The sequence below is a fragment of the Scatophagus argus genome, chromosome 7 (genome assembly GCF_020382885.2).
Source record: "Scatophagus argus isolate fScaArg1 chromosome 7, fScaArg1.pri, whole genome shotgun sequence".
In the NCBI taxonomy this organism is placed as follows: domain Eukaryota; kingdom Metazoa; phylum Chordata; class Actinopteri; family Scatophagidae; genus Scatophagus; species Scatophagus argus.
In genome coordinates, this window is record NC_058499.1 from 12363096 (window position 1) to 12377990 (window position 14895).

Consider the following 14895-nt stretch of genomic DNA (forward strand, 5'->3'; position numbering starts at 1 on the left):
GCAGATTTTCTCTATTTTTATTTGAAATGCAATCTAAAAAAACTTTAATTCATAACATTATAATGTCTATTCACATTAGTTGTTTTAGCCATGTTTAAAAATACAAATTACATGCAGCTCATAACCCTATGTTTGTAAATGTTATATTTCAGAATAGTAGTGACCGGCTATTAGGTAGATTTTTGTCAAAAACAAAAGGCACATGCAGATACCAATATTCAACTTTTTGTATTTTGCACTCCAGTTTTGAACTATGCAAAAATGGTCAATGATTGTGGTCTATCGAACTATCTATTGCCAGAATACAGCAACTGATAGTAAAATCAAATACAAATACATAAATAATAACATGGGCTGCAAGGTGGTGCAGTGGTTAGTACTTAGAATCCTGGTCTGGGCCCTTCTGTGTGGAGTCTGCGTGTTCTCTGGAGTACCAACCTGGGTACTCTGGCTTCCCAAAAACATCAGGTTATTGGCTACTCTACATTGCCCCTAGGTTCAATATAGAGTAATGTGGTTGTCTGTCTTTGCATGTCAGCCCTGTGATTGACTGGTGACCAGTCCAGGGTGTTCCCCACCTCTGGTCCATAGTCAGATGGGATAGGCTCCAGCTCCCCAGCAACCCTAACGAATAAGTGGTATAGAAAATGGATGGACAAAACAACATTATATACATTGGTTACAACGTAATTACTTTGCCCAGCAGAGGCCTCTGAAACATAATTGTTGTGCAAAGAAAGTGAAATTACATTCATAGGCTTGTAAAATGTTTTGACTGATCAGCTGCTTATCCTTCTCACCAAAACATTAATCAGGGACCAAAAAACGGCCTTGAGTATTGTAACATCTAAAGATACTTTGAATATGTTTTTTTTGTTGTTGTTGTTGCCACTATCTTATCATTCCTCTTGTAAGAGCTCTCAACTGTGTAAACATTGTTCAAGGATCTTAATAGAATCCTGACAAATGGAGAATGTGAAGAGGATAACAGGAAACTGTGTCTATATTGACCTACACTGATAAAATATGGACTTATCTTGAATGTTTACATTGACAACTGTTTGTATAGAAACAATGGCACACCAGCTAATACAACGTTTTCTCGAACAGCCAATGAATTGAGCTAGAACTAAATCAATGGAAAGCTGCGAAAATGTGAAAGCAAGATGAAGAGAAAACCAGTGTCTAGGCCTTGAGGGCCAAGATGCACAACATCACACCAGACTCTTATCTGTGGACGAGTCTTTCCCCTGAGAGGATTCTGCACTCCACCGAACAGCAGGATTCAAAGGTATATCAGGTGCATGACCTTAGGGTTAGTGAAATTTACAGCCAAGCAGTATTAGCTGTAAAAGTCGAACACAGAACTCGACACCATGTGGTCAGCATAGAATTAGACACACACATGGACGCACACATCCAACTTTCCATTCTTTCTATTACATGCTCACTCATACAATAGTCATATGCCCTCATAAATACAATGTTTTGCTTTCTGTGGCTGGTAGATAGATAGATAGAAGGATAGATAGATAGATAGTAGGGATGGTCGATATGTTATCGTTTACGATATGTCGTCAAAACATTCCCCACGGTAAGAATATGTCATCCCTCGATAAAAACGATAAATTCCCATTGATGACGTATGTAAGTGTGCGACACACTTGCAGCCCAACACGTGTGGAATATTGACAACAATGGCGGAAGGCGGAGCAGATACGCCGGGCAGTGGGGAGCTCATTCCTAAACGGGGCTCCAGCTCCGTTATCTGGAACTGCATTGGTTTTAAAAAGTCTGACGCGGAGTAGCAATTTACTGCATGCAAGGTTTACAAACAAATAGTGCATACAAAGGACAGTAACACGACTAATTTGTTCCACCACCTCAAACACAAGCACAAACGGGAATACGACGATAGCCAGAAAATGCGCAAGGATGCAGAAGCAACGTCAACTTCATCCAAAGAAACCATCAACTCAACTTGCCGATGCATTTGCTCATTCCACACTGTATGATGATCAGAGCAAATGGTGGAAAGAATTAACGGAGGTAGTTGTTATTTTTGCTGTTTGCACTGTTTCTTGCACTGTTTTTTTTAAACTGCCTGTGTGCCAAAACGTTTTGATACATTTTTAATAAATAATAGATTCTGTTCTCACATCTCGGACGCGTTTGCTTGGTGTCACTCACTACATTTTTGCAGTACAGGTGTACTACTTGAACTTAATTGATGTAGTTTAGTAGCCTTTATTATTATTTTGGTGATAGATTTATAGTCAAAAAGATTAGGCTGAACTGGTGTTTATTTATCGTCATTTTTATTGTTACTGTGATTAATACCAGAAATTATTGGAATAAATTTTTTAGACCATATTGCCCAATCCTAATAGATAGATGGATAGATAGGTAGGTAGACTGATAGATAGATAGATTTATCATCTAAAATTATCTATGTACATGTTGTTTTATCCTACACTAACTGCCTAGGAAGAGTACATTTTAAATTTAATTCGATTTAATACTGATTGACTTTGCATTATGCCAAACCACAATGCATAATATGTTGTATCTTTGAAAAAAATAGATCCATTATCATTCCATTTTCCTCTCATTAACCTTTGGTTCATTGCTTAATGTGTCACAGGCCAAAGGCCATTGTAATCTCTCTCAATGGACACACTGTTCTTGATCAATATGCTACTTGCTCAGCAACTCACATTGTTTTATTTTCCTGCTTGTGTTCCAGTTTAAGGTGTGAAAGGATCATTCCAGGTCTCAAAGGAGAAGCTTCTTTCAATATCCTCAAAGTGGCGGATCCCACCCACTCAATTGTTCTCCACATAATCATATAAAAAGATTCAGGAAGAGTTGTTTTTTATTGTTGTTGTGTTTTTCCTCTGCTGAACAATGCCCTTCCGCCACAGGGTCCCATAACAGCCTACCAGTCTGTGCTCAGCGCACCTCCACCCCTCATCCCACCCTTGCTATCTCGTCTTCCTCATCTGGCCCAGGCCCACTTCCACATCTACATCCCATTGTCTAAGTGAAGGCAGCACGCGCAGGGCTGGGGCCAGTCCAAACATACTCATCTCTTTCTCTGGATGACTGCCAGTATTCTTTGAAGAATGTAAACTTCGTTACTTTCCAAATCCATTTAACAGTTTTGTTTTAGCAGTGAATAAAGATTACTCTCTCTACCTGTTAAAAAAAAGAGTTGGTGCTTATTCACATACTGTTTTGTATGTTTGTATGTGTCATGTTTTATGTTGGGATTCCTGCATGTACATGTGTCGGAGAAACCAAATCCCAGTCCATCATGAATTCCCCAAGGTGGGCCAGCCAGTGTGTGTGTTTGTCACTGTCCCCTGTCAGGAAAGAGGGTTGGAGCGTGTTCTCCGGACAAACTCCCCTTGGCTTAGGAAGTGCTCCTCTATATTGGCCTCTTTGTGGCTCGCTAATCGAGCTTTCCTGTCAGCAGGCTGCATGGTCCCAGTGCACGGTGCACTACGTGATACAGACCCACTCCGGTGCTCCAAGGGAAGTTCTGGGATCAGCAGATAACAGCACAGCTCCCTCATCTAACACGCAGAATAGCGCTGCCTCTCTCTGTCCCTCTGCCCATGCATGAATAAGGAAAACACCGATTTTAACCATTTAAAAAATTCCATTATTCAGACCTCCTTGGCTGCCGAACAATCTATTTTGGAAAACCCCATAATTTCCTTTAAACCTTTAAAGTGTGCGTATGACAACACTATTTTCTAAAATATAGATGAGTACCTCTAATTGAACATCTTTTGTTAATGTTGAATACATCTTGTCAGAAAATACCATCCATTGAACATGTACATTGCTCTACCTTTTATATTACACTGTCTGTTCTTGGTTGCCAGATTAATGATTAAAACAGACTATTATCCCTCCCACCTGAATTTTGTACTCCACAGTGGGTCATCGTGCAAACTGTAGCCCTCTTTTCAAATGTAAGCGGATTTTAGTGCTCTGTTAGAAGAGTGGTCACGAAGGACCCATGTCCTGGTATTCAAAACCAATTATAAAATAATAATCTGTAAGTGTCACTTCTATTTAAATTTTCTGGCTATTCAAGCATTCACAGATATGTCAGGGGGATTTGTCAAGGACATTGTAGGATGAAGCAGATATCGTAATGGTGACATTACTGAATTTCAGATTTTCTCACACGTCCTTGGCAGTCTACTTTTATTTAGATAGTACATTGCTCACATGTCCCCCATTTTAGGCTAAGACAGCTGATGTAACTAATGCTACAGTAATAATTCTAAAATACTGACTAACTGTTACATAGGATAGAAAATGCACAAGTGAATGAATGAGCATCCCACCTTTGGGAGTAATGTCTGTGCAACACCACTGACATATAAAGATGGACAACGCATCTCCATTCTCTCCTACTATACCAAAAAATTTTGAAGCCAAAATATCCCACATGTGAGCACTGCGACCTTGCACTGATGACATCGTTCAGAGCCCAAAACAGCGCGGTAGTGATTGAGTGATGGAGCCGCAGGATTGTATTCCCGCCCATGTACCCATCTGAACCAATTGCAAGTAGCACTCAGCTGTCAATCATGACATTTCATTCCCTTTTAATAACTAATTAAAACCAGTAAAATCATCAGTAAAATGAGCACTTGCACTAAAAACTACCTAAAATGGGGTTGGAGTCTATCCCACCACCGCACCTCCCTCCGACGTGATCGGAGGGTCACCGGTTCGATTCCCCCACCGGACGGGCAGGAAAAATTTGGGTGTGGTGGAGTGATTAATGCGAAAAATTCTCCCCCCTCCCATTAGCCGGCTGATGTGCCCTTGTAATTTGCTGGGTGTTGCATGTGTGTGTTCAACTAAGGATGGGTCAAATGCAAAAGACAAATTCAGTGTGTGTATGTAAAAATATATATACTGTCAATAAAGCTGATTCTTCTTTGGTAAAAATCTATTTGGCATGTATTTTGAGGTTTTAGTTTCAGAGCCCGTCACTAGGGGGCGATCAAGATGTTTTGGTTTAACTTTTCGGGAGCTCTCATGTCGTCGTTACGTCAGTTATAATGTCCAGATGATAGGTGTAGCTTAAATAAAATTTGTTGTTTTTATGCTGTCACAGTTTTTAAAGTGAATGTAAAAGTTCGTATTTATGTTTAACTGCTTTTCTTAAAAATAGTTACAGCTGAAAAGGTCAGGAGTTGTTATATCTATTAAACGGTTACAGTAGTTACTTCATATGAATTTGTAGTTACCTTTTATTACAAACGCCGCACAATTACAGACCTAAACTCAGGTCAGATGATGTATGTTAATCCAAGTTTGCACAATAAAATGATTTTGACATACCAATATTTCACCTGCTGGATGTAAAGGCCAGTGATAACAATTGTTTTATGTTGACTACTGGGCAACATATACCTCCAAAGTATGAGATACGAGTTCCAATATTCGAAAAACAGGAATATCAAATACGGATCTGAAGCCCGTGAATTATTATGACTTTTACTGGTGACATTTTCCAGCGCATATGGCAGCAAGCTCATGGGAGAGCACAGCTTTTTGATGAATACTTTGAGTCTGAGGGACCAAAGGACAGTGCCGGGCATATGTTGCCTTCTGTCTTTGCTTTGTGAAATGATAATGTGGCCTCACTTATACAAGATTCTGAAGCTACTGAGCTGCCATTTTTAGCACCCAGAAATATCATTGTACGAACATGGAGGAACTCTATATGAAGGTACATGTTTATATGTCTGATGTGTGTCATTTCACTGTGTTGTTGACTGTCAGCTTGTCATAACTGTTGAATACAGGGAGAGTTGAGCTTGTGGAACAGATTTGTTTGCATTAATAATTCAACTTGTACAGCCCTGTATTGGTGGTTAGCCATAACAAGATGTTTGGATGTTTCATATATATATATCTATATATATCTATAGATATATATATATCTATATCTATATCTATATATATATATGCATGATTAAATACATACTGTGATTTGGTGATTTAGGTTAGACATGCTCGATTTCAATTTGACTGGAACAGGGATTAATAAAAGCAGTGAGAATGAAACCAAAACAGTGAAACTGAGGGCTGTTACACCAAAATTGAGCTGAGCAAAAGATCCTAAAATGCTTCATAGAGCTGAATAAATGGCAGAGTTGGTGAGTTGTAAGTGGCATATTTTGCATTATACATCAACATTTTTTCCATTAGTATTTGTTGCAGCTTTAGCTTCTGCCCAAAATGCAAAAGATTCTCGGCTGGTTTTTTATGGTTCTTTTTGCGCATGCTGTCATGTTTGGTACCGATTTTTATGCACAAGCTTGAAAATAATTAGTGTTTTTATTGTTACTTATATATTGTTGTTATCGTATGTAGAATCTACATGGGTCAGTGCCTCTATGGAGGGACAAAACTCTTGTGCATCTTGAAGCATGCAGCTACATCTCTCTTGTACTTTACTACATGTTGTCATGATGAAATCCTCTTTATCACTATGATATGCTGTTTGCCATGACCTTACTGATTCTCTGAACTTCTGTGTGTAATTGTTAAATATACAGTTGAGTAAATAAATCTATCACATTTTGGCATGGCTAAGAGCTCTGCTAAAGCTGTGTGTAAATAAACACACACACACACAAACATTTGCATTCAGTAGTTGCCATAAACAAAATCAAATTGAAACAGGCAAAGCCAGGAATTAATTATCCATCTAAAGCAAATGTACTGGAAAATATAATTTATGGAACAATTATGAAAATGGTGCGCTTAAGTGAAAACCCCACAATAATTTAATTAATATTTCATTGGATTACTCTTTTAATTCTTAGCCATGGTGAGTGTGATGGAATGTACGGGGCTGTTGGATGGAGAGGTATTTTAGGTTTTAGGTGGAATACACAAAAAAGCTTGTGCTACTTTCAATGAGATTGGAGTTTTAAAAGCTTGCTGTTATGATAGTGAATCTGAACCCAAGTGAATATGTTCTGCAGGTGATTAAAACATTTGCAAGATGAGACCTTCACTCGTGGTGCAGAGATATGTTATATGATAATGCATATTATTATGTACTGGACATTTTGTAGTAGAATGAACACATGCAGGTTTCAGTGAACGTTTAGCATACTGGGCGGGTGATTGTGTGCATGTGTATTAACTCAAATGGTTCCTTTGCTCAGTGTCTTTTCTTCACACAGTGCCTCTTTATGCCAAGGAAGGACTTGCCCTTCTTCCTGTCAACCGTCCACTGGGAACACTGCCCTCTGTGCAGTCTCATTGGCATGCTAAAGAGCCTTGATATTTTTGTCTTACATTTAAAGAGGGAATTACGCTGAGCCATTGAGAGCTTATGTCCTGGGCATTTTAACTTTTTCATGGTTCTTGGAAGTCGTCCAAGTAGATTGAAAAGATGGGAAGGTTAGAGAATGGATAGAGAGGTTATTGACAGCGCTGAGGTTAGTACTTTGAGGGACAAGCGGAAACAATGTGCTGACTGTTAGCCAAGGACTTGATCTGCTGTATTGCATGGGGACATAAGTGTCCTGAGTGGGCTTTTTTTTTTTTTTTTTAGAAATGTTTCTTCCCCTCTGCCTAGAAAGCTGTTACAATGAAGCCAAGTCTAAAGCAGCAATTTGTAAGTCAAGAGCCTGGCAAAATGGGTAGTGTGAGAGGAAAAGGAGTTGAAAGTATATGGTGTGTAAAGTGAGAGCCTAGGGTCTCTTTAGGGCAAGTGGAGCCCTGGTCAACTTTGCATGCCTCTTAAAGACACCAGAAACATTATCTGAGCCTTTTTTATCTATCTATATCAGATACTATTATATAGTGTTGTTGGATACTACAGATTTTATCAGAACAAAGTGAACCCGTAAAAGATTAATGGCATTTGACATGTAACTAGAGTTGGCAGATACAAACAGACTAAATTTGAAATTTAAAAAACAGATTTGTTTTAGTCAGTGCGTAGTGCTTAAATTATCAGGTTTTGATTTTAAGCTCGTCCCAGTTAACCATACAGTCATCTACAAGGATGTATTCAGTAAGGAGAATTCCATCCATCCATCCATGCATTTTCTATACCGCTTATCCATCAGGGTCACGGGGGGGAAGGGTGGAGCCTACCCAGCTGACTACGGGCGAGAGGTGGGGTACACCCTGGACTGGTCGCCAGTCAGCCGCGGGGCTTTAAGGAGAATTCCTCATGCTAAAATGTCAAAATGTCAGCGGCGACATACATGATTGTTCTCAGTATTTTCCCTCACCTGATAATATGAGCATCAAGAAGGATCAGACTTGGTGGCATAAATACGAAAATTAAAGATTTATATAGATTTGTGTGAAAAAGAAATGGCAACTTGCCTATTAACATTGTCTCTACATATTGGTATTTTGTTATAATGTTATATCATGATATTAAGTTTGTTTTTGAATTATAGAACTGGTTCAAAAATTAGTCAAGTAATGTCTGCATCTTTCTTAATAAATCTCTAAATCAAATGTTTTACATTAGAAAAAGATTTTCAGTGTATTGAGTCCCTGGGACCCATAGCTGGTCACTTGATTGGGTCCCAGGCAGACTTCATTGGGCTCCCAATTACATATGCGTTTTTGGACAAATTGTAGAATTAAACTGTGTAACACACACATATATAATATTTTCAATTTTTTGGACAGGTTGGAGTGATGTAACTGCTTATCTGTGAATTTCTGCACAGATCCATGTAGCCAAATTATTATCAAATGACCTGTGCAGATACAGACAACAGGTAACAGTTTGGGTCAGACATGGTCGATATTAACGAACAACAGTTATACGCTACTAACAGTGGTCTTTAATATATGCTGTTACCCTAACCCCCCTGCCCTAACTTCAAACGCATCTTTGCTTGATGTTCATGTCAGATCTTATCTCTTTTTCTTTTTTGCAAGTATTCAAGTACTCTTTAATAATTTATTCCAAGTATTGCTTGGGTCCAGGAGCATTGTTAATTGGGGCGGAGGTTTGTTTGCTTTTTTGTCTCAGCAAACAAATAAATGCATAGTAAATAGGAACAAATTAATAGAAAGTAGTTGTGTTAAATTAAAATTCACCATATCACTGACACTCGTGGGTAAATGTAGGTCTGCTCTGCCTTCTGGTAGATTTACAGAGTGACATATTAACTGTGGCCTCTAAGGCAAGCATTCTAGGTAGAGTCCCTGAAGTATCAAAACGATTATGAGAGCCATGGTCTGCCACTGGAAACAAACTCACTGACACGCTGATAAAATCCCTGCCCCGTGTTTATATGCCATTTTGCAAAGAAATCAGAAAAGGTAATCATGTATGGAAGCCGAGGTTAAGAAGCAATGTAACAGTCTATTAAGTTTAATATAGATATGTAGAATAAGCATATGCAGGGAGACATTAGCATAAATCTTGGTTACACACGAACGGTGCAGTGCACTCTATTCTCTCCCTGCAGTCGGGTCTAATGATAAATACTGTGAATGAGCCATGCCAGCTTGCCGACTGCTCACTTGAGCTTTCAATTAGCCCCCTTACCAGCAAGTCTCCAGTCCATTCAGAACTCTGGCATTTTTCACAGTTACCAAGATTGAATGTAACAAAAACATTAACTCTGGTTAATAAGTGCAATGTTGTCACTGTGGTATTCATTTTAAAACTGTGAAGAAACCACCTAAAGAACAACTCTAGACATGAAGAAATTTTGGTTCCAGCCCAAAGCTTTTCATGGCTGTCAATTTGCATTTTCTGCTGTTGGCTGAAGCTGCTATTCAGAGTGACTAATAATGACTCATGATGTACAAGCTCAGTGTCTTGCTCAAGGATGTTTCAGCAGCATACATAACTCCTCTCTCTCTCACTACCATAAGTGAAAAAAACAACTATTGCAGTGTGTTCATTAACCTTAAACTGAATGTTATTGCAAGTACTATGACTGTTCCCAAAAATCCTAAATGTTTTTTTTCTGTTACCCCTTTAATATACTTTTCTTGTGTTGGACACAGCTCAGTTGATTGTGCTTTGAAAATCAGTAAGCAGAGTCTTAGTTATATAATATTGAAAAATCATGCCATTGTTTTTGCACACATAAAAATTTAGAATCTTGAACTTTAGGGTTGACTACCTTGGACCATATTTAATAAAACTGGGTACAACTTTCTGATCCAGTTACACTTACTAAGGCTTCATGTTACCGATTTTAAAAATTGACACATCGATGATTAAACAATATTGTCTTTGTAATTTCATCATGATTTTTAAAAGTCAGTTCAATTTCAGTATATGAAATTGTTGAAAATGGAGAAATTGCAGTGGTTAGAAAGTAAACAAGTAAACCATCAGACTCAGAAGATTCTTTGGTCCAATGAGTGACTAAAGAATCCTCTTCCATTTGATCTTGGAGTCTCCTACATGCCCTTGGGCGAAATCTAGTTGAGGTTTAATATGAGTTTTCTTCAACAGCGGCTTTCCTCCATAAAGTTTTGACTGGTGAACAACCCAGGAAACAGTTGTTGTATGCCGAGTCTCTCCCATCTCAGCTGCTGAAGCTGAGAGTAGTCATAGGTGTCTTGGTGGCCTTCCTTGCTAGTCTCCTTCAGTCACTCAGTTTGTGAGGATAGCCTGCTCTCAGCAAATTTACACATTTAATGATGGATTTAACAGAATTCCGGGGGATGTTTGGTGACTTGGAAACGTTTTTGTATCCATCTCTTGACTTATACTTTTCAATAACCTTTTTTCCAAGTTGATTGAAGGGTTTACCCTTCATGGTGTAATTGTAGCCAAATGCTGATGCTGAGACTGGATCTTCCAGACACAGGTGTCTTTATACTACATTCGCTTGATCACTCAGGTGATCTCCATTACCGTAATTCTGGGACTACAATCGCCAGTTGAATTAGGCCGGCCACTTTAAAGGGGGTGAATATTTATGCAGTCCCTTATTTTGCATTGTATATTTTTCATTAATTGGCATTACTTTGTAGAAATCTGTTTTCACTTTTAGTAATTAAAGAGGGTTTCTTTTGTTAACTGTAGCCATGATTTCATTTCTAAAAGCAATAAAATGGGAAAACATCCAAGGAGTGAATACTGTTCACAGGCAGTGTATTTATGTACTGTATTTCTTTTGTTTCACTGATCAAGAGTTGTTGGTGGAAATGTGACAAGAAACAAAGCATGGTCTCAGCAAATGTTGAGAAAGGGGAAAATGGTAGTGGATTTAAACATGGATATAAACAGTGCAGATTTTGAAAAAAATTAAGTAATGGCTTTGCTGGAGACACATTCAGCTCACACTCAAGAACAAACACACTGCGTTTGTAAACCAGAATGTTAACATTTTTAATTATAAGATATCTTCCCAGTGTACCTTTAGAATTGTCATCTCAGGCTACACAGCCAAATAATATGGCTATGTTCTTGTAGAGGAAAAGGAACACCCTCCTTGAGTCAGCCAACATTGTTTTTGGGGGTCACAACACTGACACTTGACAGCAGACTACAATAAACATTATAAAAGTGATATATCAAGATAGAAAACCCATACTGAATTGAGTTAGTGCTTAGTGTAGCGCCTTCAGGGGCTAATTGGATCGGTGTTTAGCAAGACCTGCAGATGAGGCAAAGATTACCTTCATGCATAAAATTGTGTTTGGTTTTCTCTGTTGTCTTGTCTCTCCCTTTTCTTCCTTGGTTGCTTTTCCCACTGCCTCCCCATCTGCACAGGCCATCGAAGGAGTCATGTAAGCATACCTTTGTCTCTGCATGGGAGGAAGAAGAAATGATCTGGTATTAAATTTCAATAACACGTTTTCCCAGGTCCTCCAGAGTACAAGCAATCAAGGGTTAAATTGGATCTGTAACGTATGCTCTGTGACCCACAAATCGCTTACCCATCAAACAGACTCATTACGAGCCGGCAAGCAGATGAGTGTTTGTGAGCCTTGCCTCTGAGCGGTGGGGATTGTGTGTATTACCGCTAACACGGCTGAGGTATTTAAATTTTGATTTTTTCGTAATGGGTTTTGACATGTTTCATTTCCTCTGGGGGAAGCGCTCGAGACCTCCGAAAGTAAATGTTGCTAAAAAGTCATCAAGGCAGAATATTAAAATGCCATCAAATAAGAATTTCACTAATGCGATGGGGCTTGGGCTTCAGGTACGCAGGGCCGGGGTCAGAAGGGCTTGATTCTGGGAGAAACACTATTTGTTCCCCTTGGCTGCCTTCTTTCCCTCTTAAATAAATTATTAAACTACTTCATCCCCCTTCTCCTCCTCCTCCTCCTCCTTCTTCTCTGCCCGTCCACCTCTTGTGCCTCTCACAGCTTAGCCCTTGCTTTTCAAATGAAAGGCCAGCAAAGGAGGAACTGGTACAGCACTAAAATAGCACACCTTTGGCTGAAATGGGATCAGTTGAATATATCTGCATTTACTAGGCTCAACAGTTGAAGCTGTCATGCTGGATCTTTTTGTTGTAGTGGCACTATTACATTTAAAAATAACATTATGTCGGATTGATGGTATTCACCAATGTGTTGCTGTACATTTTATAGATATGGAAATAGAGCTTAATGGACATGACTTTCCAAACTACAAGCTCTCTGTTTTGACTTTTATCACCAAGGTGTAAACCGTTGCGTTGCTGGTAGTTTTGTATTCCATGGGTACTCCTTTTGAGGCCATTACCAAGCTGACAACCCACCAGCTGTCACTAATTGCCCACTAATGGGGTTTGGTGGTCTGATGGTCTGTCTGTGAGGGGTGTTCCAATTCTACACTGGAGGTCCTTCTAGCTTGCCAAATCAAAGGAGACACATTTAAAAAGCATGTCATGTTATTCTGTTATATTTCCTCTAACTGCACCTCTACAATAACACCCAATTTACAGGGCAGTGTATGTGGAGACAAATATTTTTTGCATGTGATTAATCACAGATTATTTAATATTCACCTGACATTACCTTGCATTGTTTAAAAAAATGGCAAGGATTGCTTTGTTGGTGGCAACAGCCATTAACATGCATGATATTTTCTATTCCTTGTCATTGAAATCTTTGCAAGAGACAAGAGGGGCTCGTGTCCGCCCTCTGCGTCAGCCAGCCCGCTAATAGATGTGAGAAGGTCATCTGGCATTAGTGGCAGAAGTACGTTAGCATTTGTGCTGAGCGTCTCTCGCCAGACTGTGTGCATGTTTGAAGGCGCTTGGACAAGCAGGCCCTTTCATGGTGATGAATGGCTTTTTTCAAGCGTTCTGCTCCCTAGTTATGAGAAGGGTGACCTGGTCATTGGACGACTTTATGAAGCTATAAAAAATGTATGTCAGTCTGCAGTCTCTAATGCCATCCCTAAACGGGGGAAGGGGGGCAGTGGTAGCTGGAATGGTAAAAAGGCCATTTACCGTCACTCTAAATAGCTCTCTGACTGCCCTTCTCCACTTATCTGACAATGTCCTTGTCGTCAAGACAATTTTTTATTCCCTTTTTTATTTTTCCCCTTTGAATCAAGGGTAGACAAGCCAGTATTTTCACACAGTATTTTACAGTTCAACACAGTCAACTAAAAGTGTGTGTTCATGTTGTTTGCTACTGAAATTACAAAATATTTACTTGATAAAGCCATTTTATTTATACATTATATGATGTGTCATAGAAGTATTGTGTAATACTGCTTAATGAGTCTAAAAGTATAGTATAATATTGCCGAGCCAATAATTCAATTAAGTATTTTATTGGTAGAGAACAGTGTCGGAATACTAGTGCACTCATCATGGCTCTAGATGATCAAGGATCCATGATTTTTCTCCTTATCCACAAGTGACATGGTTTCCATTAATCACAAATGCCTCCATTTTAATAAATATGCAAATTTATGTTAGCCAAATGGTGTTACAGCTTTTGTCATTAATAAATAATGAGCTTCTTTGTTGGATATTTAAGGTGTTTGGATACAAAGTGTTCATACCAGAAAACAATGTTGCACAACATAACACAGCATAACATAGTTTTTAGTAGAGGCTACAGCCCATAACTAAACAACAAATAATGCCACATGAATAGTATACTTTGCTTAGTGAATGCATGAAGTAATTTCTAAATACAGTACTTTCTAAATAAGTTTTTATTTTCCCTCATAGAAAATTCTTACCACACGCTAACTTAAGTATCTGAGAACATATCAGCAATGGTGGCAGGAAGAACAAGGATGAAAAAGGCATTTTCTTTCAGATTACTTACAGATCACTCTGTTATTAATGTGATGGGATTCCAGAACTTTCTCCACTATATTTAGACTTTGTCTCTAAACCTAAAATGTTACCTGTCTTTCTCAAGCCGCACAAGGATGTACATTGGTAGAGACCATACACAGTTTTAATAATCTGTTAGTAACAGTAACACCACTGTTACCACTGTGTTAGAAATCTTCTCTGGCATTTACTTAAAATATGTTTCGACAATGTATTCATAAACAAAAACAGGTTTTAAAAGAACTGAACCTTGTTTTAAATGTTTTAAAATTTTTGAGTGCTTAAGTGGGTCATCTGGTCTCTAAAAGATAGCAGAATTCCCAAGATTAGAAATAAAGGAATTTTTCCATTATCAGAGTAGAGAGGCAAAAGTGAGATGTGGGGGGCTGAACTGCCTGACTCTGTTTCTTGGTGAGCAATCAATCATGGGCCTCGCTGCAGTCTCTTTGATCTGGAAACAGCTGTAATCTGTGGTCATTGTTGCTCGAGTAGATTGTTTGCCAAACTATTACCATAACTGTCAGCCCAAATCAGAGAAATAATCTCATGGCTTTGGACAGATGCGGTTCCTCTGCATTATTGATATGGTCATCTGAGAGAGAGGGGGAAT

At 38.8% G+C, this 14895-nt stretch overlaps 1 long non-coding RNA gene across 3 annotated transcripts in view; it reads left to right on the forward strand.

Moving 5' to 3' along the window:
* Nucleotides 1-14895, forward strand: part of LOC124062146 — a 142827-nt gene that overhangs the window by 58071 nt on the left and 69861 nt on the right. The window contains exons 4-5 of one of the 3 annotated variants that reach the window (XR_006843870.1): nucleotides 1111-1291; nucleotides 2747-4778. The exons of 1 other annotated variant lie outside the window; for it this stretch is intronic. This is a non-coding gene — a long non-coding RNA (uncharacterized LOC124062146). Of the gene's footprint in view, nucleotides 1-1110; nucleotides 4779-14895 lie in introns of those variants that run through there. One more of the 3 variants, XR_006843869.1, reaches the window with a different exon arrangement.